Here is a 27,433-nt window from a genome sequence, read left to right as displayed (position 1 = left end):
ATGACTAGTAATAGTAAAACAAATAGTAATATTAAAACCACTAATAAAATGACAAATGGGTAAAACAAATTACTGAAAATGAAAATAAATGGGAAAATATAAAAATAAAAACCAATTCAATATATATTAATAAAAACTAAAATAACTGAACTAAATAAAAAAACTAAAATAAATAAAAAGATCAAATAAAATTAGAATATTAAAACAATTGCAGGTTTTTTCTATTTACATATACCTCAAATAAGACATTTTTATATATACATATTTTATATACATATATAGGTATTACACAGAAATATGGCTACAAAAACTCTAGGCATATATATATTTTTATAATTATATAAATATCATTATTCCTTTTTCATAATAATGCAAAACGGTTATCACTCAAAATAATTAATTTTCTAATTAATGAAATGTGATCCTAATAAAAAAAAAAAAATTATGCTAATTGGGTTTAGAATGTATTGGGTTTATTGTTTTGAACATAATGACATAATTCACATACAGTAAAAAATAGGCATTGTAAGGGAAACAGGTCAATTTAGCTCAAAGGGAATTATTTAAGATTTTAAAGGGAATTTGAACAGAATCACTGTTTCACGTCTGATCACTGAGACGCCCTGCGATTCACTGAACGAGCTGTTTAACATCAAATCTGCGCGGGATATTAATATCCAAACTATAGTGAAAACACTATCAATTAGCACAGTAACAAGATCGGCAGTTTAAGACAATAACTTGTAAGCACAAAACACAAGATACTTCTCTTTTCAATATGAATAAGACTTTATTAGATAAATCTAAGACATATAAACTAATCTAACACATAAACGCATGCACACATTCACACAAGTTGCAGGAAGATCGAAAGTTAGGGAAAGAATGAGTTTAAGAGAATGGAAATGTGGAATCCCAAGTTCACAGCAATACGTTAAATTGCATAGACATGAACAACCATCAATCACTTAATTAGCCCTCGCATTGAGTTCCTCAATGAGGTTAAAACTATATTAGATACACCAGTAAAGGTCACAGTCTGGAGGTAAAGTTACTTGCGTCTCCTGTAAAAAGGGAGTCCCCTTTGTTGTCGTTGAAAGGGGTTTCCCGATGTCGCTGATTGGCTGGAAGTTCAGTAGTTGCTGAAGTGACGTCTTGGGAAGCCCGTGGTTGGGCGTTGGCTGAAGACGCAGAGTTGTGTGGCTGGTTGAAGTTGAAACAGGCACTCGAGGTCAGACGTCGGACACTCAATGTTACAAAACTTAACTCAGAACACAAAACTCTCAAACGGAAAAGAAAAGAAGTAAAGTTTGGCGAGACTAGGTGGTGTTTCTTCTCACCGTGGCTAAGTAGCAGCAGGCGTGCAGGCCGAAGCACGCTGGAACAGCGCTCAAAGAACAGTGATGACTAACAGCATGGCTAAAAGCTAAAGCTAAGAAGCAAAGCTAAAAGCTAAAAGCATACTGATAGCAAAAGCAAAGCTAAAACTAAAAGCAGGCATGACTAATAGCTGAAGCATAGCTATAAACTGAAAGCAGAATTTTATGGTGTCCTGAGTATTTAAACTGGCCTGTTGGCCACACCTCAAATGTTGTCTTGACCAATCAGATATTTTCTTGGCTCGGGGGTATCATAAATCATATGTTATCTTATCAAGCACATGGTCCGAATTTTCCCGCTCTTGCAGGGTCTAATTTTGGACATGATTCCTATAACAAGAATATGATACATTTGACAAATAACTGATGGTCATGACTGTTTCAAGCAAGCAGATTCAAGCACATACATATGAAACATGAATATGTATCCTTAAGCTATCCAATAGTTATTAAAAGACATACACAATAAGGGATTATAACCATGATAGTCAAATGTGTGGTTACACATAAATGAATATGGAGTGAAGCGATGGACTGAGTCTTTTTGAGTTCATCTTGGTCCATATATATGTAGAAAAGACAGTTTCTGTGTCATTATATTTTGACAAAGATTTCTGTGGAGACCAGAGGTTCAAAGGCACCCCCCCCCCCCCCCTTAGGAATTTGAGTCTGGTTCTGCTAGGTGGGGGAAGTGTTTAAGGATATTGTGTATAACTCTCATGGGTTTACAGGTGATGTCCGACATTGCATCTCACTTGCCCCAAATTTGACAATCTCTTCTCCGAATTGTTTCTGCTGGTCTGTTGCTTAACCTTAAATTGTACATTCAGTATCTCACAGTTTGTTTACTGCAGCCAATTTCCTCTCAGCAACATGTGCTAATTAGTCTTTAGAATAAGAAAAGCTAATTCTGTTAGCGCTGAATTAAGTTAATTGCCTTAATTGCGTTTGATCCCATCATGTGGCAATCCATCTTACTCCGAATACAACCTGTTGACTAACTGCAAACATGTTCTTCTTTCCTCTATTTCTTTTAAAGTCTGGCCATTATCGCACAATCCTTTGACCCAGACAGATAAAAAAAACCTCACAAAAGGCCTCAAGACCTCCAGCAAGTACCATTTCTCTCCAATGATGGTGCGCAGTTGTTGAGATGCGGTTATTACGCTGACAGACGAGTCAACCTCAATACGCAGATGTTGACTCTCCTCGTCCGTCTGTTGGGTTGTCTGAGAGGCAAGAATGGCTCAGAGTCAATTAGCAAAAAGAGAGATAATGATGAGAATAATCATGGTGATGGTGATAACAATGATAATTAAGTTGACAATGGTAATGACAGAGGGGGACAGCATTTAGAAACGGCAAGCATGCTTTCTTTTAAATATCACAGATTTCTCTCTGTAGTTATGAATGACCCATCTTTTGTGCAATGCACTCTTGTCTTTTTGTTGGTTTGTTTTTCATTCTCATGAAATAATTTTTTTTTCAGTTTATATCCAAAGATTAGGGTTGCTTTAGTGTACCATTGCAAGTATTTAAAGAAACGGTTCATACAAGTAGAAAAAACAAGTTATCGTTTACTCACCTTCATGTAGATCCAAAACCACTGAACTTTCCTTCATGAAAGGAGAAATTCTAAAAAAAACATTCATACATGGGATGCAGGTTTAGAATGACATGACAGTGAATAAATACTGACAGAATATTTATTTTTGGACAAACTCTCCAGGTCTTTGTAACATTGAGAGTGCGTTTAAAACGCAACATGTCAAGTTACGTTTGAGTGTTTGCTAAAGCGCTGATAAAAACCACTCAAACTCGCTCTTCAAGACTTATTTGAGGACTATAAAAAGCGTGTTTTTAAACCAAACGACTCCTTGATATTCTGCAACCTTCTTTCTTCTTTTCATCTCTGTTTCATTAGGTTGTACAGTAAGAGAAAGTGACTATGACAGCTATAAAAACACCTGCTTTGAGCACTGCTTAATTTATTTAGTTACCATGGCAACTCTTCATGGCATGTACAGAAAGCTGTGCTGTTTTACAGAAAAAAGTTAACTTGTTGCAAAACATGAAAGTTAGTGGCAGATGAAAACTGATACTTTTCATAACATTGGTGTAGAAAATGACATAAAAAATAAATGTGTATGCTAAAGGAGAATGTGGATAGTCGTCACACTAGTGAATATTTCTCAGGTTGAGTTTATTTTAAAAAATGTATATTTCCTTATAAGCACATAAAAAAATCTAATATGTCTGCTGTTATTAAATGGGGCATGTTGTCACACGATATTGAATAAGTAGTCACAATAGAATAGGCATATTATACAGTAGCTAAATTTAAACACCACACAAAATAGACAGCAAAATATAAAACCAACTGACTGTTTGCAAAGGCCCGCCCTCCTTAGTCACTGTTGCCATCCCTAACAAACAATGCTGCTTTCACACTACAAATCATGTTCTCATGGAGTGAAAAACACATCGCAGAGCAAAGAGGAAACTGACAACACACAGACAGACAAGACAGAGTAGGATACTTCTAGTATGAAACAAAGTGTCATTTAAAAAAATACAAAATAAATCAAAGAATAAATACTGTTTTGTGAGTCTTTAATTCGTTCATTTTCTGGCTCGGCTCGGCGTTCATCTTCAGTTCTCTCTACACAGCTGTTCAGTCAGTGTACTGTTTGAGCACATGAATTACTCCGGGATATTGGTTTGTTGGTTGCACTTTATTTTACAGTACGTGTACTTACATGTACTTATAGTGTACGTACAGTGTATTTATCTAAGAAAGTTCTGGTAATACAAGGTAACTACATGGGGTAGGGTTATGTTTAGGAGTAGGTTCAGGGTTAGTACATAGTTATTACATGGTTATTGTAATTACTATAATAAGTACATAGTATGTACATGAGGAACAGGACTGTAAAATAAAGTGCTACCGGTTTGTTTGAACTCAGAGGGAGTGTTAGCCACATTAAAAAAGTTAACAGCTAAAGTCATCTGTGGATTAATGCGTATTGGAGATGCGAACCGTTTAAAATGATTCAGTTCGATTTGGTGAACTGGTTCAAAAAGATCCGGTTACATCAAATGATTCGTTCACGAACCGGATATGACAAACTGCTTTGTTTTGAACTCTCACACAACAGACACGGAAGAGAAGACAATGCTGAATAAAGTCGTAGTTTTTGCTTTTTTTGGACCAAAATTTTTGATGCTTCAAAAAATTCTAACTGACCCTGTGATGTCACATGGACTACTTTGATATTTTTCTTACCTTTCTGGACATGGACAGTATACCGTTCACACAGCTTCAATGGAGGGACTGAGATCTCTCGGACTAAATATAAAATATCTTAAACTGTGTTCCAAAGATAAATGGAGGTCTTACGGGTTTGAAACAACATGAGGGTGAGTTATTAATGACATAATTTAGATTTTTCGATGAACTAACCCTTAGTGCTCATTGTTAATTAATGTTACTTAACGGTTAACTAGTGTAAACACCTTCTTCCAAAGTGTTATCTGTCTGTAGGAAATGAAGGCAGTTCTGAACTAGTGAAGATGTTCAAAACCAACCATACAAGAAAATCATTGCTAGAGAAACCCTTAAATGACAACGAGCCCCAGTCTGCTTTACATGCTAGCATTTACCTGCAGGCAGTTGTGCCTATTTATCTTTACTTCTTTCTTGAATAAAATAAACTTCAAAGACCTTATAGCGTTGAACTCTCCCTGAGCCGCTTCTATTTTCCTGGATGCATTTGGCTAAGTTTGGCTATGCATTCATGCGAACAGGAAATGGCATTGGATGATAAGGTTGCGTTGATGGCTGGGAAGTGAGGATGTGCCGTGGCAGCTGACGAAAGCTGAGGGAGGACAATGACAGGGCAAAGTGGGCCCATATGGATGAGGAAAGTAAAGTTCAAACGTTTCAGGTGCCATTTCCCCATTACGATTATCACCCCTACACACGCTGATGATAGAGGCAGATAAAGTAAGCGTGTGTTTACTGCCAATATTGCTTTTAAAATACAGCTGCCCTTCAAGGCCTTTGAAGATGGCCATGACATTTGGAGGGAAAAATCTTAAAGGAATTCTCTTTATTGTGATGGCTATTGAAAACGACAACAGCAGCATATTCAGTGGCACACAGGGAGCAGCAGCATCCCGCCATGCAATTTACTCAGTGGATGTCACAGTCTTACAGCATTTCACAAACCACCCTGAGAAAACGCTGGAAAATATCAGCAGCTCTTTCTGCTGCAATGACATTCCGCTTCAGTAATAGGCAAACTATGTACAATTCTTATTTCCTATTATTATTTTTTTGTCTGCAGCACATTTTGTTTAATCATAGTCATGTGTAGTGTTTATGTACTATTCCTGTGCTCTCAAGAAGCTGAATATACCAGACTTGACAGAGAATGGGAAGCACTTTGTGTGCTCACATGGTGAATGTGTAAATCTTTGAATCTATTTTTGATATTTGAATCAGAGTTATCTTTGTGTGTTTATATTTTGCACATGCAGTCTCATTGAAAACATCAGTGTATCAAGCAAGCCAATAACATTTACAGACTTTTCTTTCAACAAATTCTGGTAAATGTTTATGACATCAGGCCTTCTACGCAAAGATATATAAATGAAAATGTTTTATTTGTATTATTTTACAACCAAAAGTCTAATATGTACAATGCAGCACAATGAAACATGAGCACAATCAGCTCTAATATATGCATGAAAGGTGACAAATAATGCAAAAAATTAATTAACATTAATATCAGTATTAAATTTAATCTTTCATAAAATTGAGCTCAAAGTGCTTTGCACACAACACTATATAATAATAATAATCAAATAATACAATTATTAATTATTATTGATGCTATTGTTCTTAATACTAATAATAAGAAATTATAATAATAAAAACTATAATTTTAATAATAATACATCATCTGTCTGGATTGTTTTCATGTAGACCTTAAAGCATCACAACATAAAATACTTTTACTAAGTGATGTCAAAATGCCGGAACACTTTATTCAAGTATCTATTATCCATGTTTTATTCCATTTTAGTCTTTAAGAAATGCAGAAAAGTCTTTTTTTTTTGCTGTAGCGGTTGTTTAATTGGTCAGTTTACTCTTGAACCCATTTTCTGTCTCTTTCACATGAGCCGTGGAGCTGATTGATCCCCTTTCTTCACCCCCTCTTTCCATTATTCCACCTGATCCCTCAATGAACTCTTTTCTTATAATCCATCTGATTGTTGCCCCCTCTCAAACCTCCGTCTCTCACTGCCTCTATCTCCTACTTCCTTTCTTCTCCCTTAAACAGCTCCCACCTCAATTAATCACCTTCATCCATCCATCCCTCCACCTCCTCTTTCCCTTTATGAGACACTTCCAATAATTGCACTGTTAGCTTAAGGGATGGCCAGGACTTTCCAAGCAATCAGTGTGATTGGACGGGACCGCACCACTTGGCGTCTGTGATTTGATGTGATTGGATAGGGTTCCTGGAGGGCTAACCTGAAGGAGACAGGAGGGGATCAATCCGAAGGTCTGCAGGCTCCTGTCTGAGGCCTCGAGGCTCAAAGTCATTAACGGGAACTGAATGTGTGACTTTCAACCATCCAAGCCTTCATATCGGTCATTCCAGTGACCTGGAACCAAAATGAAAGTCATTCGCATCTTAACGATGCATCATGGTACAGACATACACCTGGAAGAGACTTTTTCATGGTTATACGCTTCATAATTCTGATAATTCATGGAGCATAAAATATAGGAAGCTGAAACTATGATGATATTGTCAGTCTGCAGCAATTGCACCAGCTGCATAAACCAGCTCCTAACATCTTCTGTGGTCAAGCTTGTTTTGTGTACAGCCATACTACAAAAACATCTTAAAGTTAGAAAGCTGGTTAACACTGCTCAAGTTAGACTGATGGTTTTGAAGGGATTTAACTTGGAGATCAGCTGGCAACTAGCTAAACCAGCTGAGCCCAGGATATGGTGATCACTGATACAGACAAGCTTGAACCAGCTGATAAACAAATGACCAGGGTCAGGGGCGTAGCACCAAATTCTGGGCCCTGTATACTCTCAATGTCAGTGGGCCCCCTACACATGCCATTGTACGATGCGGGTTAGCAAAATGAAAATTCAATTATGAGTGAATTTTTTTTATTATTATTTGAATATAAACAAGTATAAATAGTGTTTAAATCTATAATCAAATCAGATTATAGTAATGACTGGTTCTTTCATTCACCACCTGAATTGATGCATTTGGCCTACTTGTGCTCAAATACCTTTAAACCTTAGGCTACATCGGGTTTGTTTGTGCACTAACATTTTGATCCATGATACTGATGCAAGTTTTAAATTAAAAACATTTATTTTTGAACAGGAGAACACGAGACAACTGTACCCTCAGAAACCAATCAAATAAGCTACTGTAAGCCTGCCATAATGAAAAAAAAAATGTCAACTATAAAGGAATAACCTTTCAGTTTTGTAAATTCCCATTAATTCCCTTATATTCCTGTTAACTCCCATGGAAATTTTCCAACTTTGAAAATTCCCATAATTTTGCAACCCTATTCATTGGCTTTGATAACATCACAAATTTATTGAGCATTGACTATAGCTTTTAAGCACAGCACTGTTTGTTTCTGAAACTGGTTAATGTTGCCAACCTGATGTTAGGCCTGGCCCATGATTTACTTACAGCAACAAGCAGCCTGGTTGACAAACTAAGCTAAAGATTTAACATTAGCATACATACATTAGCAGCAGCTGTCTGGAGTTGACTACGTTAACTTTAATTAGATGTAGGTGCATAACAAGCAAACTCAGTTCACCTTTTGGAAAGAAAGCAGTCATCAGCTGCTTCCCCTCATTCTGCCTCCTTTCTTTTTCCTTCCTGTCTTTCTTTTTTTTGAAAGCCCGATTTGGGCTTTTTTTTGCCCAGCATGATCAGGCTCCCAGGCTCTAGACCGCTCAAGACTCACTGCGTTACTTGTTTGCTGCAGGCTGCCGTCTATGGGCAGACTAAACCATTTTGTGGGGGGGGGGGGGTCTGGCACTGAGTTCATTCTCTCAGTTGGTGTTATCAATATATTTTCAAATGAATAATGACATCAATTGGAGGGCCCAATTAATTCGAATTAGGCTACAAAAAAATAAAAAAATTTACAAAAAAATAAAATACAAAAAATTGATGGGATTTCAAAGGGCCCTCTCCCTAGTCGGGGCCCTGGGTAGTCAGGTCCACTTTTCCCCCCACTACCACGCCCATGACCAGGGTGGACCAGCTGGAAAACCATTTTCTAGAAATGCTTCAAAAACACTCACCTGTGTTGGTGTGCTTTTGCAGACCATATTATTTGGCTTTGCACACTGTATTGTTATTTAGGGAGAGTGACATTACCATGCAATTCCCTGAAAAAAGAAAGAAAATGAAAACATGCCTACGCTATACGAAAACATTCCCAGTACTGTTTTCAAGGTACTTGGAAGGATAATAGTGTTGCATGTGTGTGTGTGTGTGTGTGTGTGTGTGTGTGTGTGTGTAAATAAGGAGGATGAATCAAGGGAGAAAAGAAATGAGAGAGAGCAAGAGAAAATAACAAGAGAAGAGTGCAACAATAAGCCTTAGCTGCACAGGCACAAATTGCCGTATCCAGCACGGGCTCTGCCATTACGTCTTAATGTATTGAAAACTGCAAGTGTCCATGCAAACCTCTAAACCAATGCATCACCATGGCAACCAGGCCCACAGTAAAATGACAGTGTCTCTGTGTGTTTAGTAGAAATTGTGTGCAAGTATTGTGCGTGAAGTGCTCGTATAGAACATCTTTACTAATTTGCACCACACCAGTCCCCTCACAATAGGCACAGTGTTATTGATGCATTATTTTCCGTTTACAGTCTGAAGGACACAGCGGTGCACCTCAAAGATGCTACCAAATCACAGCGCTAAAGGATTGTGTCAAGAGGGAATTGAAAATGGCTTTCTGCTGTCCTTCAAAAGTGCAAGAAAACAGCAGCTGAACATAAGAGAAAAGTCAAAAGAGTGAAACAATGTCAGGAGTTTTGAAAATAACAGCACCTGATCATTTATTCATATTCATGTTGTTACCTTTTTCTCAAAAAAAAAGAAGAAAAAAAAGACCCAATCAGGCCTTTCAAATAAAACACATTCAGTCTAACAATGGTACCCAGGAGAAAATGTTATTGTTCAAATCTTTGTTATTTATGGAGACTTAATGAACTTGTTCAGGTATGTTTCATATAAGTATTATTTTGACTTATTTTGATACTTATTTTAAAAGGCCTTAGGAGAAATAAAAAGATACAATTGTTAAAACACAGATGTTAAAATATGAGCACAAATCCATAAAATAATTCAAATTTGGCTCTAATAAGTCTCAGAAGAGTCTGTTGAGAAATATTTGACTTCATATTGAGATCCCAGACTACTCATTATGAACTTGCACAATTAATGAGAAAACATATGACATCTCTTTAAGAACAATGTAAGATTATTCACTTCTCAGGAGAAAAATCTGAGAATCAGAAAAAGCTTCAGTTTGGTTTCCACTGCTGGCAAAGAGAAACAACTGAGAAACAAAATGTTAACATACATTTACTGTTTATAATATATATATATATATATATATATATATATATATATATATATATATATATATATATATATATATATATATATATATATACATGTGAAAATAGAAAATAGGAAAACTTTAGATGGATGGATGGATGGATAGAAAATATTACATGGAATACTAAATATATTATTTTACATTAGATTAATTAGTTTTAAAACAATCAAAGTGTCCTTGTGTTGGAGTCCCCTACAACAGGTTTATAAATCAAATTTATAGGTTGTGGTTCGGAGACGCATGTTATTCTTCTTGGCATGATGTAAACACACTAACTAGCTGAATTATGCAAATGTTTTACCTACTGTAGTGACATATAACAGATACAAAACAGATATGTTAAAAATAAAACCTATATGACCTGCCCTTTAATATGTCTCATTTGTGATCGGCTAATCCTTTGTATAAGAGACTGTGATGTTTTCCCCCTACAGCCCCAGGAGGTCAAAGGTCAAGTCCAAGAACTGGAGGTCTAAGGTTAGAAGGAGGTAATCACAGTCAGTTAGGCCGGGCTAACCGTGTCACGACCACTCTCTCTGATTTCATTTTACCCACAATCACGTAGAGCGGCTGGTTCCGCGCTGCTGCCTGACCTCCTTGTGCTGGAGTACCAGATCAGGTCACCGCACGGCTGACACATTTCACAGTCATTATAAACCTCTGGGGTGGGACGTCCATCCATAGATCTATCTGATGAGGAGGTCTGCGTCTTCAGCGGGCTGGAGAGATGAATTAAATAACCTCATTTTAGAGAAGCAATAGAATTTGGGTTCATCGTTTCAACTGGCCAAATAAAAATCGAATTGACCCAGTTCAATCCAGCAGCACTGGTGTGGTTAATGTATTTCAATGAACCATAAATAAGCGTAGTAAATGAGCAGGAAAAATCAGTGTTCGCAATGGACCAACGCTGAAATTTTCTTCAATAATTTGGACTGTATAGCATGCACGCAGAAACACACACCTGTCCGTGTTTGATAGGAGATGCATAAGTGGTAATATAGGAGAAAAAATGACTTTAGATTAGAAAATACAAAAGCAGCGGGTGGTCTGCCATGAGTATGCGGTTGAAAGAAGCCCCAGACAATTATCTATTGATTACATTTGTAAATCCAACAGTGCAATTTAATGGGCTTTAGCTGGTAATAGGAAAGTTTCTTGGCAAGAAGGAAACACAGATATTTTGTTGAGAAGATTAGTTTAATCTATTACCCTCTGAAATCACTAGGCAATTACACAATTGTCTCATTAAGAAAGAAAGACTATAAGCCGGAACACTGGCGATTATAAAGTGAACCTTCTAGTATGCTCCAATAATCCCAGCTGACATGTTGACACCACAAGAGAACTTTGAACTCACTGAACTCATAGTACAGGCCACAGCAACAGCAAAACTCAGACAGTAAACATAAACTGCACCGTAAAACATGTTTTCATGATGATCACAATTTTAAAAGAAAAAAAAAAAAGCTATGTTAAAAACCTGTTTGGGATAGTTCACCCAAAACTAAAAATTCTGTCATCCATTACTCATCCTCAAGTTGTACCAGAGCTGTATGAGTTTCTTTTCTCTCTTGAGCACAAAATGGGATAATTTGATGGAAGCCATTGACTTCCATAGTATAGGGGAAAAATATTATTAACTTCAAAATATTTCATGTAATCTTACAGTACTGTTAAACTTACAGCTTTGGGTGGTGAAAAAGAACAAGTCATCTAATGGTGAAAAACCATAAACTGAATTCCCTGTGTCACATTTTATGATTTTTGATTGAAATATTTGTTTTAGTTATTTCTTAATTTAAGTACATTATGGTTTTGTGTTATTTCCTATGATGTTAAATTAAGGTTTCCTGCATTATTTAAGTGTCATGTTTGTTCCTATGATGGTGTTTTGTATTTGTGTGCAGCTTCTAAATATTAATTTACATCTTGCAATTCTGCACTTTTATTCTCAGAACTGCATGATTATAAAGTCTGAATTGCGTGATATAAAGTCGCAATTGCGAGAAAAAATCAGAATTGTGCGAAGGTCTCATTTGCAAGAAAAAAATAACATTAACTTTTTTTTCCCCTCAGAATTGCAATTTTATATCACGCAATTCTGACTTTATAGCTTGCAGTTCTTACTTATTTTCCTAAAAATTTTGAGTTATAATGTCAGGATCGCAATATGTAAAACCACAACTACGCGAAAAAAAAGTTAAAATTCGCAATTAAATTTTTTTATATTCAGTGGATCATTCAGTGGCTTTCATAAGTACTGTATTTAGATTGTGGAAAAGTGACTTAAAACAAGCTTTGATTCATCACGTGGCTTTCCCTTTACCACTTGTGTTTTTTATGGTGGCTGTCAGTGTATTATTATAATTGTACAAGAAAGATTTTTGTATCTCAATATATATTTGCATTACATCAAATAGGTTGTAGATTGTAGACAGAGATTTTTACGTTTATATAAAAACAAGGTGTTGTGAGTCTCTGTCTTGTTTTGCTCTCAACATTTGGCTCCAGTCCCTTCAATTCAGTTGTTTTATCATAAACCTGGAGAAAATCATACGTTCAATCATTTGTAAAAAGCATAAATCACAAACCACACAACTGCAGTGACTTTCTTTTGAATGGCTCATTTTTTGCTAACCAAATTTCAGGATTCAGTGCTTTGCAGGAGTGCACCTCATTGGCTGGGGCTTTTGGAAGTACTTCAGCACAAGTCCTTAGTTGACATAAAGCTCCATGGCAACACTAATACACTGTATACAATTTCATTTTGACTCATTTTTATACTATTGTGCTTGATATATTCTAGTTAATGCAATGTGGAAGTTAAAGGTGAAGTGTGCCATTTCCATCTAGGTGAACCTAAACAGAGTTGCAAAAATAACAACAGTTACAAACAGATATGCTTTCTGCAGTTTGTCACATACTTCAGAAGGTTCTTGCCTCCCAGCTCACATCATTAGTTGACCCAATATTGCTTTGTTGCCTGGTTTGAGATAACAGAATCAAACTGCAAGAATAAAACCTATGTTGGTCAAAAGCTGATTTTCAGCAATAATCCTAAAAGCTTTTAGAAAAATCCAATTGGCTTCATGTCAGTTGACCTGATATACATATAAATGCATGACAGACAGACAACTTCGTCATTCTGTCTCTAAGCTACTTATAGTTATCCATAATAAACTACCTCTAAGATTATTCTTTAGTCCTCAGGCTACAGATTCCATCCATACATCTATCCATTGCTTAAAGGCTAAACATCACACTCAAGACCAGCTTTTGAAGCTCAATAAACCAGGAGCATAATAGCGCATGAGGAATGTGAATAACACACTTAAGCACAACCTTGAACTTGCAAGCTGGGTTATTTACGACAGCGGTCATATATAATTATACATTGATCGAGTCTCCTGACAGCCTGTGGTGAGAGTTAGATTGACCCTGCATTGGAAGAATACCGTCCAAATGAATGATCCGTGACACGCAGAGTGTCAGATGCCGCAGATGTTTGTACGTTCAGCACAAAGAAATGGCCGAGGAGCGAGAACGATTAGGCAGTCTGTGTGATCGTTTTTTTAAAATTATGAATCTGTCATGAGCAGACAATACCACTGACAAATACTGTAATGGGGTGACTTCAAACCGGAATGAGAGTGCGACAGCTGACAAATTACACTTTGGGCTCTCTCTCTTTTTAACTTTCTTCTTTTTCTTTCTTAAACTTTTCATCTCTTTCATTGCACCTCACAACTTCACATTTTGTTTATCTTCTAAATCAGAGGTTCTCTTAAAATTGAGTATCAGGTGTCGATTCGAACATAACACATTTTTTTGTTATAACAATGTTTTTGAAAAAAAAAAAAAAACTCTTGATCATCAATTCTGCATATATTATTGTTACAATTGAAAAAAATATGAATTTAATTCATATGAAAAATAAAAAATAAATAAATAAATACCAATAAGACAAAAAATCTTTCTAATGTGCTGATTTGATGCTCAAGTAACATTTCAAAACTTTATTTTCTCAGGATCCTTTGAATAGAATGTTCAAAACAACAACATTTAACTGAAATAGAAATCTTTTGTAACATTATAAATGTCTTTGTCACCTTTGATCAAATTCATGCATAATTGCTAAATAAAAATATTTCTTTTTTTATGTTACTGACCTCAAACCTTTGCACAGTGTATATCCACAGTTGTTTTGTCCAGCCTTCTCCTGTGACAAAACAACTGTGACAGTAATGAGAAATGGTGGGGGTCAGATGCTAGCTGAAGGTAACATGAGGTGTATGACACACACTTCACTCACGACTGTGTTGCTTATGGCTGACTGACCCCTCTGTCACTTCTCTGCTTTTCCTCTCACCAACCTGCAGACCATATAGACCACTGAGAGGGGAGAAAAAGGGAAAAATGGCACTGATTGCAAAGCTGTGACAAGAGAAGCCATCGATTTCAGAGTGGAATTAATGAAGGTCCAGTCAGCGTTGACAGAGCTGTGGCAGCTTCAGAGGAATTATATTGAGCACTTTGCACTCGTGGCTATTAGACTAGAGATAAAGTGTTTCCAGTGATGATGACAGAATAAAGGATTCAAGCTGTTAAAAAGGCATTCATTAAAAAACAATTTACTCAAATGCTGTTTTACAAGAGATCGGACCATTGTTTGATTTCACCCCAAATCTAATTGAACTTTGTCAAAACTTTAATGTTCTGTCAGCAATGTCTGACCATTTATTTCAGTGAATCTTTTGTGGAACTGAAGTTTATTACATATCTGGATGATGAATCAAACCAAACATAAGGCTTTATTTTCACTCAACCACACCCATGTGACTTTATTGTGACAAAATCCATAAAGAAACTTGTGTATAATTTTCTGTTCAGCTTGACAGCATGCTATTACAAGTCATATGGCACTTTAATACTTTAAGTCTAAAGAAGACTTTTTTTTTTTTTTGAGGAGCAGTGGGGTTTAATTCAGTCTTGAAGGTCGAGTAAAATCAATGCATGCCAAATGTAAAGCAGTGGTTTCATCATGCTTTAAACATACTGATAAAGCTTCAGAAAAACAAAACTAGTTGGGAGTCAAATCCCAACTAGTTAGCAAAACAGCAGCTGATGTGAACTGGTAAAAATGTGAAAAAGATTTTCTAACTATGCATCTTTATCTAACTTAATACATTTTTGCAAAATCGCAGACAAATGCCCGAAATTGGAGACAAATTGATGCTCATTCATGCGAGTGACAATCACGCAGTTTGAATTATCACAGACTCGATCTGAGGGAATCGCCGACACTCGCAAAATATTTGGCATGCTAAATATCTGGAGCTGTCAGCGATTCATATTCAAACTGTGTGCAATGATTTCTGACTTAAAACTACATCGTCAATGACCTACAGCCAATGAGACCATAGGGCAGAGGGGAATTCGGGGAGGAGTTATTGACCAGAATATAAGTATTTTCATAGATATATGAACAATTATATCATACAGAAACAAGCACAAAAATTTCTTGACCAGCCATAACATCAGCATAAGAACAACCAATCCCTGTTCCCTGCATCTCCCTCCTGCATAATCTGGTTTTCTTTTTCTCCATGTAGCTGGAAATCAGCTCACAGGCAATTTGTGGGCTATATATACAGTATGTATGTATATATATATATATATATATATATATATACATTCTGGATTGAGTCTGTCTCAGTTTGTTCTGTTACTTCATGTTATTCCAGACAGACTGATGATGATCAGATCAGATCTCTGTGTGGAGCACTGGCTGCTTTCAGGCTCCTCGAGCAAACAAAAATGTCACTGGATTATTACAATTAATGGCAAAAATAATGTTTGGAAACCTAAACAGATATTTACTACTGACACACTACAGCAAAAGATAGAAATAACTGGCTTAAAACCATTTTTTGTTGGTGGAAATACTACTGGCCTAAGACTCTTACACAGTACTGTACATTTAACACTATACTTTGTGTTGAATTACCCTAAAATGAAATGACCGAAAACTAGTTCACACTGCTGTGTGAGTGTTTTAATACAACAACTGAGGGAGTTACGTAAAAGTTGATATAATTTTATAACTCACCAACTTAGTCCTATACCCCCCCCCCCACCCCCTTTATTGTAAGGTCATTGAATTGCGATTATGTTTTGCTATTGGAGCAATGCATCAATTAAATTTTTTTCGTAGTTTCCACTCACAACTATAGAAGTTTACTCAACTATGATGACTTCCGCTTCTGAGAAATCTAACTTAGTACTCTGAAAGACTTGCATCATACAGTCAGTAAAACGCACTGTAACAATTCCATTCCAGGTTAGGGCAACACTTAAACACTTATTATGATGGGTTTAAAACTGGTCCCAGTCTGAAAACAATCATAATAGAAGAAGTTATTAACGCCCGATGGCTATTTACCCCAGCGTTTACTCACAAACATTTTACATCTTCAGTCTTCAATGAAACGCACTAGCTCTGAAATACCAATAGGATTTTCCATCTCAGCACCTGTCCCTGATCTTCAGCACTATACAAATCAAAGCCATGATTTATTTTTCCATTCCCTGTCAGAAAAAGAGCTGCTCATGGCTTCAGCTGCAGTGGCTTCACAGCTGGACCTTTCATACCATAAATACATCCTCCAAAAGAAGGTGCCAATACTGATTAAGGAGAAGAAGTGTCCCACTTTGACCTGGATTAGAGAGGTATTAGGTGGAGTGGGCTGTGTGCCGCAAGCCATCTCCCTTCATCGCCGCTGCTAATGCGGAGGCATAGCTCTGCTCGCATCTAAGTGTTTCATTATGGCGCGAGCGGAGATACCAATTTCTCTCTCCATCTCTCCCTGCTGCCGACCGCTTCTCCCGCAGAGGGGGGAGCAAAGCATGACAAATTGAAATAAATGAGAGTGCAGAAAAGGTGGTGGGGGAGGCCGCTGGTCTGAGAGGTGGGACCCTTTTTACATGCATCTCACTCTTTCTCTCTCTCACTTTACTTCTTCATCTTCTCCTTTTTTGTTGGAAAAAATAATGAAATTCACTTGATTGTTATTGTCTATGACCTTCATCTAGCGATGACAGCGGTGGGATAGACAGGGGCCTTTTATGGCTGGATGGTCATTTGTGTATGCTGAAATCCTTCGTAGCCACCATTTCTCAGATAGTTCCTTCGCTAGTGTGTGAAGATCAAAAAAGTATGTTTTTCTTTGGTGTCTTGGTTTGAACTTCCATACTCATATAGTGGACGTGACTAGAGATCTCACAGGCAAACCTATGCTTCTGATGTAAGAAAAGTTTGTCTCGCTCATGCCGGCGGATCAAAGATGTTCAGTTCAGTAGGATATAGAGGAAAGCAGTCTGTGTTTCCCAGAAACAGTCTATGTAAAATGTTTTTGAAACCATGAGTACATCGTGCATCAAGTCAGTGGTAAAAACCATGAAAGTTTAAACTAGTTTAAAATAAAGATTTTTGCACCTGAAGTTTTCAGATATAATATGAATTCTCAATCTCTGGAAAATGCGTGGATACCTGATTTTTTTCAACAACAAAACAGTAAAAAAAAAAAAAATACATAAAACACTTGTTTAAAAAAAAAATCTGATTATTCATATTCATGTCTATTTAAGATAAATAAGTTAATTGTTCTTGTTTCCTTGTTCAATTATGATATTCTGGATTAACTGGAGAATTTATGTGGTACTGAGGTGAGATATGGGTAAGGTTAGGGGCAGGTTTGGTGGTATGGTTAGTTTTAAGGGGTAATTATAGATGTAACTTTAAAAAATTAATTACAAATGATGGTATTTTCAAATTTAAGTACAATGTAAAAACATTTATGTACACAATAAATGCTTTGTATCAAATTCCTTGATTTAAAGCTGTACCTTATCTGCCTGTACTTGACAGAATTCATGTATATGTCAACTGATAGTTTAGTAAACTTTTTTTGATTTAGAATATTTATTGGTTTACATATACCATCTGCTTGTATCGCAGCCAAAATTTTGTTACAGAGTCTCATTTACTGCAATATGATATTTTTGGACTTGGAAAGAGCCTGTAGACACTAGGGCTGTGTATCGGCAAGAATCTGGAGATATGATACGTATCATGATACAGGAGTTGCGATAAGATATATCACAATACATTGCAATACTGTAATCAAGGTGATATATTGGGATATTTCTTATTTTAGGAATAGGATATATTTTTAGGAAAGCTGTCATTAATAACACACCACCATATGCAAACCTTAGCAAAAATAAATAAAGAAAAATGGTTTAACCAGAACACACTGGGATCTGCATTTCCGTTAACATTCATCGTTGTTGAAACACTTTTTGTGCAGTACGAGTAAAGGGGGAAAAATTCAAGTGCTTGTAGGATTCTTTAGTTAAATATAAATGTATTTTATAAAAGTTTTTCAGTTTGTATATATCTTCTGCGTGGAATCAGAGATGTGAGCACGCGAGCACTGCCCCAACTGCATAAAATGTCTCCTCCATGAGAGAAAGTTGCAGCCGCGCGGCAACCCTACCATCCAACTCGCCCCACGCAATGGCTCTTTCACACGGGACGTGGCAATCTGCGGAACAGAGGTGCCACCCACGCTGCGGTCCCAGGACAGATGTTACCGCAAAAGCCCAAATGAAGCTACATTTCATCTTTTTACACCGAGGCGGGAACTGGAACAACTCTTTAATCCTCCATTACTGGCAGTGAACTATATTAATGCTAACAAAGTGCCTTAATGCTAGTATTTCCTGTCACTGTTTAAGTTCAGAGATGAAGACTGCTCTGTAGCGGTCTGAATATAAACTCTAAACAAACTGCCATAAATCTTGTATGAATTAAAAAAAAATATTAAATGAAGCAGATACATCTTTTTATGCTAAAAACTCCATGTAAAAATGCATGGTGCAAAAAGGCCTAAAGGATGACCCTAAACCCAGACCTTTCTGTGTAAAGATAGTGTGACTAACAATTTAAAGGGACAGTACACCCATTGTTTACTCACCCTCATGTTATTCTAAACCCGTATTTACAAACTTCCTTACATACAGCAACGTTTATTTTGAGAAGTGTATTAGTGTATTTTTTTTTTGTTATTCAGTTAAGTCAATAGTAACAAAAAAAAGTTCCTAAAAATATTATCTTTTGTTTTCTGCAGAAGAAAGAAATACATGTTTGGAATAAAATGAGAGTGAATAAATGATGAATGATCATGTTTGGGCTGAACTATAGGCTGCAAGAAGGTAGTTTTTGAACAGTATCACATCAAGGATTAGACTCCTACTTACATCAGTTTGTGTGATGATGTTGATATAAAACCAGCTTTAGCAGCTTATCTCATCAGAACTCACTCCAGATCATCATGTGAGGTGACGGCTGCAGCTAGAGATGCAGGAACAGTAGATGGATGGACTGAATTGCATGGATCAATCCTGCCACACTGAGAGTGATGAGAAATATTAGAGTTAAAAATTGTGTTATTCCTAATCTCTATTCCATTGTAATGTGTCAATAAAGAAAACAATAAAATAAAAATAAATGGCGTGAATTATAAATGTTACGTCAAAAGTAATGTTTTCTTCTAAAGTAATTTAAAATAGAATAGTTCATCCAAAAATGAATATTTCATGAAAGATTACTCACACCCTCAGGCCATCCAGAATGCAGAATGAGTTTGTTTCATCATCAAAACAGATTTGCAAAAAAAAAAATCTTATATAAGTTTGGCCTCTCATTCTGATGGCACCCATTCACTCCAGAGGATCAACTCATCTACATCTTGGATGGCCTGAGTTTATTTTCAGCAAATTTAAATTTTTAGATAAAGTATTCCTATAATGGTAAAAAACTACAGAGATTTCAGCATATACAAATAACTATCCAGCTATAAAGGGCCCATGTCTATCCCACCGCTGTCATATAGCTAGATGAAGGTCATGGGCAATAACAATCAAGTGTATTTTACTGTTCTGTTGAACAAAAAATGGAGGAGGTGAAAAACAAAAATGAGTAAGTTAAAGGTTATTCAGTCAACACTTCCCACATATTCGTAAACATTCAGACAATCCTCCCTCACTCATTAATAGCGTCCACTTTTGTTCCAGAGCTCATAAAAAAATAATCAAATCGGTTGTTTTACTGGCCTCAAATATCACTGCATTAAAATATTTAAAAGACTGTTCTTCTACAATCTAAAGCTCAATGTTTCTGTTGTTTGTTTTTTTTACAGAAAAAATTGACCAATTTCTGTTTAACTTGTTTTTCATCAGCTAAAAAGAACGTGATCGCTGTCAAATATTTATCGAAAAGTTTGTGTAAAGAAAGAAAAAGTTGCTGCAGTGATTTAGATAATACATAAGCACTGAGCCAAAGAGAGTCTGATTGTTTGAGCAGCTCTTATAAAGACGTTTATCTGCGATTCTCTTTGAAAATATTCCTATTAAGCCTGGGCGAAAATCATTCCCTGTAGTGTCCACTATCTAAATCTATGATGTCTATGTTTTTGTGTTGCACAGCAGATAAAAGGCATAGTGAATGAGTCTGAAGTGAACAGGGTTGGGATTAGTAAGCTTTATGTGTCTGAATTGAGCTTTTAATTATTCACAGCCTGTTACTGAGAGAGAAACATGTTGAATTCACATTGTCAACGACCCCTTTGTTTTTAGTCTATGCGTGAGAGAGACAAACAAAACATGAGTGAAATATTCAACTAATCCGAAGAAGATTCCAGTGAAAACATCTGTCAAGCATTCAAGGCTTAAAAAGAGGTTTATCTGTTAAACGTTGTGCATGTGTTTTTCTTTTAGTCAAATCGTGTCGCAATTCATTAGACGGCGAATCAAACGAGGCTGTATGGTGAAGCGCTAGCTCACTCCGGAGAACTGGGAATCGGAATGATAAAAATATCAAGTATTGTTATGCTGCACAGACAGATCCTGGTATAATTTAGGATGTGCACTCTCAGTATTCACTGACATCAGCCCTCCCACATCCCCATAGGTCTCTCACTCTTCAGTGCAAAGTCGCGAGAACACATTCACTCGGTGGTGTGTGCTCTAGTTACCACAGCAACCGGGCCAAGGCAGTTTATTGTATATTCTACGCACAGTTCCCGACTCCTCCGTCCTCAACATGTCAGTCAAAGACACTTTTCCCCATTTAATTCTGTACTGAAACATGAAAAGAGTTATTTTTGCCATTGCACGCATCTGGAATCGCAAAGACGAGCGTCAATCCAACAACATCAGCCTCCTCTGAATGTAAACAACAACGACTACGATGACGGTGCCACAAAGGTAAACAACTCATTCTTTTTCAGTTGCCGTTCTGGTAATGACAGACTGATGCAAGCACCTGAAAGGCCCATTGAAAACTGGCATCTGTGACGCATCAAACAAATTTGACACAACAGATCTGCTGTTTTATGTGGTGTACACATGCAGTGGTTCAGCTTGGAGGAGTGTGTATGCTGTCAGAAGTTGAAATGGATGCATAGAGTCACTTAGGTCAGGTCGTAAGCGGGGTTCTGAGGCATGAACGGCCGGTCACACTGGCTGATGAAGGCAATTAGAGTTGTGCTAATTGTGTCACGTTGCTCTGACAAGGCTGACCTATCTGGAAGACTCATAATTGGGATGTCAGGTGGAGGTAAAATGAGCTTAGCAGTTAAGTAAAGTTCTACTTAACTTCTATGGTTTAGGAGTGTTTAATTTATAAAAGTCTTTTAAAAATTAAACACTCCTAAAGCATACACTAGATTATTTGTCTAACATTATGCATCTGTACATGCAACAGAATAACTTTTTCTGAACCATCATCCCAAATCTCAGATTATGCATTCTGTTTGACAATATTTTTGGAATTAAAATTTGTACTTGCAGTACTGCAATAGGGTTTTTTTCCCCTGCAGGAAACCTACTAAAATAGAATTACGTTTTGTAGTTCCCCAAAGAACCTTTCAGTGAACAGCCATTTTTTTTCTCTCTTTTTTTGAAGAACACTTCTAAAAATCTAAAGAACCTTTGTCCACAATAAAGAACCTTTGGTTGATGTTTTAAGTTCACCATGGAACCAAATATGCAAATAAAGAACCTTTATTTAAGTGTTCATTGAGTACCATTTCGAATTTTTCCCCCATCATTTTACAAAATTAGACCACAGCTTGATTGGAAATTATGCAAAATATATTATATTTACCTTAATTTGTTTTTGTTTCCTTCTTACATCACGTCTTGTACTTCATTTTAAGCTCTTCATTGACTCTGTTGTCTCCACTTTAAACAAGTAAATTACCTTTCAAAAAATGAATTGCACAGACTTTGTTTGTTGTGCTGTGAATGACAAAAAAAGGGTATGCGTAATTTGTGTAAAAATTATAAAGTTCTCAGACAGAATTGATAATTATTTTAATTTTCATTTATAATTTTCATATGTGAAAATGTAAGTTCTGGATTTGGAACAAGAGTAAACTACTGAAAATATACAAATAATAATAACAATAAATTAAAAGCTAGTCTATTAGTTATTTAAAAAACAACTTTTCTGTGGTTCTGGCACAAATTCTGTGTTTTAATAAAAACCATACAGAAATAAAATTTGTCATTTACTCACCCTCATTTTGTTCCAGTCCTGTATGCTGTTGAAATTTTATGTAGAAAGCTTCAGCTCTTTTCCATACGACAGTTCACAGTGACCCGTCAAGCTAGAAAAAAAGACAAAATGGGAACCAAAAAAAAAAAAAAAAAAGTTACTGTGAAGGAAGAAAAATTTGTCCATTGCATTCAAATTTGGTTTAAATGCTTAAAATGGGTATTTTTCTTTTTACATTTTCTTTGGTTTTCTTTTTTCTAACTTATCATTCATGGTCACTATGACAGCTTAAAAATTTGCAAAACAACTTTTGCACAGGATGAGTAGCTTATGAGAAACAGGCATTCAAGGCCTCACTATGTTAGATCGCCGAACACACTGTGGATTTAAAGCATGCCTTACAGTATTTTTTTGAATTGTAGATTTTATTCCATTCTTCACTTTTCAATAGGGATTTTCATTGCTCTCTATAAACATTGAAAATATGTTGGTGGATAGAGCCACGACCTTGCTGAGAATTCTGCTTGCTCAAAAAATCCCAGAAACCAGAGTTTTCTTATACCTGCTTATAAATTTTGAATTGGCTTGCTTTTTATTCATAAATATGCATAAACAGTTATCTCAGTCAGCTCTCAGTGCTGTTTAAAAGAAGTCATATGCCATACAAAATTTTTTGACGCTAAGATTTTTTTTAATTTGGTAAATTGAGTTTGACTAAGTTTGAATTGAGTTTCACACAAAAGCAAGACTGAACATAATTTGGCTAATAAATTAAATTAAAATAACAATTACAAAAAGGTAAGAGTGCAAGAATGTTCACTGAAAGAAGTGTTTACACATCATGTCTGTAATGAACTTCCCACCTATTTTCTTGGTAAAGAGCTTGACTATTCATTTATATTGTATTCAAGGTCTTTGATTACTTTTATTGTAAGCTTTGTGAAAATGTTCACCCAATTCAGAAAGAATATTTCTAACAAGTAGAGACTTTTTGAAGGAGTTTCAGGGTCTACCACGTCAATATACCAATTCCCTCATATGTTTGAGAAACAGATTATTTATAGAAACATTGTCAAGGTCACAACCTTTCTCCTTTCGTGCTTGCAAAATTACAAGATCTTTTCTGTAGCTACTGGTTTTTTACTTTGCATTGAAATATTCCTCCACTTTTCTCAACTTTCAGAAATGTCCTGTCTGTCCTCACAAAAACAGTGAGAAACATTCTCTTCCCCAATCTCTCTCTCACTCCTCCACAACATTACTTTCCACACGCAAATACAAACATTTTCCTTTTATTTTGATTTACTGCATTTTCATACCTCAAATTGATGTCTGCTCAGCCGTAAGATTGTATCCTCTCTGTCTTCTCTAAAATAATTGGCCTGTAAAATGTGTCTACCTGCTGTGATAACGACATTTTTTAAACAGAAAAACATTGTTACAAAGCTTCGTTTAGCTGGAGAATGAAAATGAGTCACTAGTTATGGCTGATCTGTGGAGATAGTTAAATGTGAGAAGCTCAGGACAGGCAGAGAGACATTAGCTGTCTGCTTCACATAAAAGGCTCAGTGCACATCCTAATTGCTTGCGTTGTAAATGTTTATGCTTTTTTTGTGACATGATTTCGCAACACGGCAGAGTTCTGTCAATCAGTTTTGTCTACATTCTGTTCTTTACAACCAATGAAAAAAAAAAAAAAAAAAAACGGTGTATGTAAGCACAGGACAAAATACATTCTGATTCGTATGGCTATAACAGTGATGCTAGCAACAGTTCAATTGAGGGATTGATTCCCCGTGAACATATCAACTGAAAAAATATATACTTTGAATATAAGTCTCTCATGGATAAAATCATCAAAAATAAAAACCATTTCCAAACAAACAGGCAGTTTTGCCTCAAACGTAAAAACCAAAGATGATGTATTGTGCCACTCAAACAAACAATGCAATGCGTTTAATGCTACATAATTTATTATTATTATTATTTTTTTTTTTTTTGTAGTTGTTTCTTATGTAAATAGGAAGAGTTTGGTTTCAAAATGCGATAAACGCCATTTTTAAAAAACAATTGAGTTCCCGCCAAAATCAGTAATGTATCTGGTCGGTATTGAAAAGTACATTTTAATTTTACGCAAAATACGATAACCGCCTCGTTATCCGCTGTTATTCTTTTATGTTTCCTCCATATCTTTCCAAACAGTGAAAAACGCAAGTCCCTTCTCTGCATATCTGCTATACATCCCCTCAAGCAATCACAGCACGCCATGCCATGCATGTAAACAGTAGGCCTAACTGACAAGCTACACAATTTTGTGTTCATAATCGCATATGATTCGCCTTTGATTATAAATGTGATATTGCATAGCTTGTCAGTGATCTACGGCTCTGTGTATTAAATGCTGCTCCATTTGAAAACATGCGATGGAGATTTACTACTAATCACAGAACAGGCTTTACTGATGATCTGTGCATGAAAATTACATGCAATTTATCATGCAGCCCTAAAAAAAAAAACAAATAATAATAATTTTGATGGCATTGATCAACCTGTGGGGAAGAAACATAAGCTATTAATTAGATTAGTATTGACCAAGTTCAGAGGCTATGTGGATCAACTTACTTTGTTGTATATTTTCAACAGTTTCAACGATAAAAAATTTTAAATAAATAAAAACTAAATGTGACATGAATTTGACTTAACAAAAACTAGATTAGATTTATGTTATTAAAACTTCAAGATGCTATGTGAAAGTTTGAGACAGAAAATAGTGTTTTTTAACCATTTTGAACTAAAGCAGCTCCATTTTCAATACCAATATTCTCAGATTTGATAAATAAAGGTTCCAAAAGGGTTTTGCAGTGATACATAGAACAACCATTTTGGGTTCCTTAAAGAACCTTTTCCTCACCTTTCTTTAAAAGAACCTTTTAATAATCTAAGGCCCTGGTTTACACTAGTACATTTTCGTTTTAAAACAGCATTTTAAGATGAGGAATTTACCTATACAAATCTATGGGTAGAATGAGAAGGATGTTATTGTTTACATGGTTGTCAAGGATACGCAGAGCGAATTTGGCCAGCCACGCCATCATTTTCAAAAGGCTCCATTTTTGAGGGTCGAAAACACCAGAGTTGTGTAAATGACAGGTGTAACCATAGCAAAAGTTGCGTTTTAAAACAAAAATGTACTATAACGTAGGCTAGATTTTTTTTCTGACTATAAAGATTGTTTTGCTCAGTGGAAAGATTCCATGGATGTAAAATGTTCTTTATGAAACTATATTCTAATAAATAATGCCTATAATAATGCCTAATGGTTTACGTAAGTTTACTCAAAGTTTTGGCCTTTCCCCAAGAGCTGTACTTGCATAACTAAAAAAATAGTGAATGAACTTGCCTCAAAACGACTTTGACTATTTTATCATCTCAGTCTTTGCTCTACTAGACCTGTCAAATAAGTGACAAGTCAGAAAAAACCATTGCGGTCCTCCATGTCCCTCATGTACATGTTGTTGACACACTTCAAAAACGGAGTGGAGAGCTTTCACACCACCTGAGGAGCTCACACATCTTAAGTGAAAAACATTTTTCTGATGAAAAAAGCACGTGAATTTGACAGTGTGTTTGCGAGGTGTTGAAAATCCATTTCTCACGGCAGAGAGGTCTGGTGCCGTTCAGTCCCCATGTAGTGACCACAAATCCAGGATGAGTGGTACCTCGAATGCCACAGCAATCTGTACAGCTTACACCTCTGTGCTAGGGATTTATCATGCATCCAGTACATCCAAACAGCAGCCGGACAAGCAATTCATCCATTTCCACTGTGAGAATTATCATTGTGCCTGGGGAAAAGACCCGAAACTCGAGCTCAGTGCCATGGCAACTGTTAACTTATGATTCTGGGGCACTTGTGTGTGTTTGAGAGGCATGTGGATGTGGAATAAAAAACGCAGAAATGGGAAGGACACAGAAGAGCCCGGAGTGCTTAGAGGTGAATGCCCAAATAACTTTCTGCCGCGAATCATTCCTTTCCTCTCATTTTCTCCTTCCGTTTATCCTGACCTCGCTCTCTTTCATCACCTCTATCAAGTACGGGCCAGCGGTTAGCAACACAGGTGGTTAAAGTAGTTGTCTGGGATGGCATCTCCTGAAATGGCGAGAGATGAAAATGGATGGAGGCTTTCAGAAGAACGATGACCCTCCTAACTTACTTGTTCTCGAGGCTAAAGACTAACTAAAGACTTTAGGGAGTGTTTGATACCAAGCAAGTGGATTACTCAGGGTTACTGCATCATTACCACTGAGGTCAAAGATGAAACTATACTAGATTGAAGACATCAGTAAGAATCTTTAGACACAGACAGACAGACAGACAGACAGACAGATAGATAGACAGATAGATAGATAGATAGATAGATAGATAGATAGATAGATAGATAGATAGATAGATAGATAGATAGATAGATAGATAGATAGATAGATAGAGATCTTTAGACACAGACAGACAGACAGACAGACAGATAGATAGATAGATAGATAGATAGATAGATAGATAGATAGATAGATAGATAGATAGATAGATAGATAGATAGAACAGACAGACAGATAGATAGATAGATAGATAGATAGATAGATAGATAGATAGATAGATAGATAGATAGATAGATAGATAGATAGATAGATAGATAGATAGAACGATAGACAGACAGATAGATAGATAGAT

At 36.2% G+C, this 27,433-nt stretch overlaps 1 long non-coding RNA gene across 1 annotated transcript; it reads right to left on the bottom strand.

Annotated features, from left to right (window-relative positions):
- Nucleotides 1–2,203: 2,203 nt before the first annotated feature.
- LOC132117760 (uncharacterized) lies at nucleotides 2,204–8,936 on the bottom strand. The gene is made up of 4 exons (XR_009425839.1): nucleotides 8,752–8,936; nucleotides 6,922–7,055; nucleotides 2,965–3,014; nucleotides 2,204–2,608 (listed from the first exon to the last, which is right to left on the bottom strand). It is a non-coding gene; the product is annotated as an uncharacterized LOC132117760 (long non-coding RNA).
- Nucleotides 8,937–27,433: the final 18,497 nt, after the last annotated feature.

Source organism: Carassius carassius, chromosome 37 (genome assembly GCF_963082965.1).
Source record: "Carassius carassius chromosome 37, fCarCar2.1, whole genome shotgun sequence".
NCBI classification, from domain to species: Eukaryota; Metazoa; Chordata; class Actinopteri; order Cypriniformes; family Cyprinidae; genus Carassius; species Carassius carassius.
This window is presented reverse-complemented; position numbering and strand designations above follow the sequence as displayed.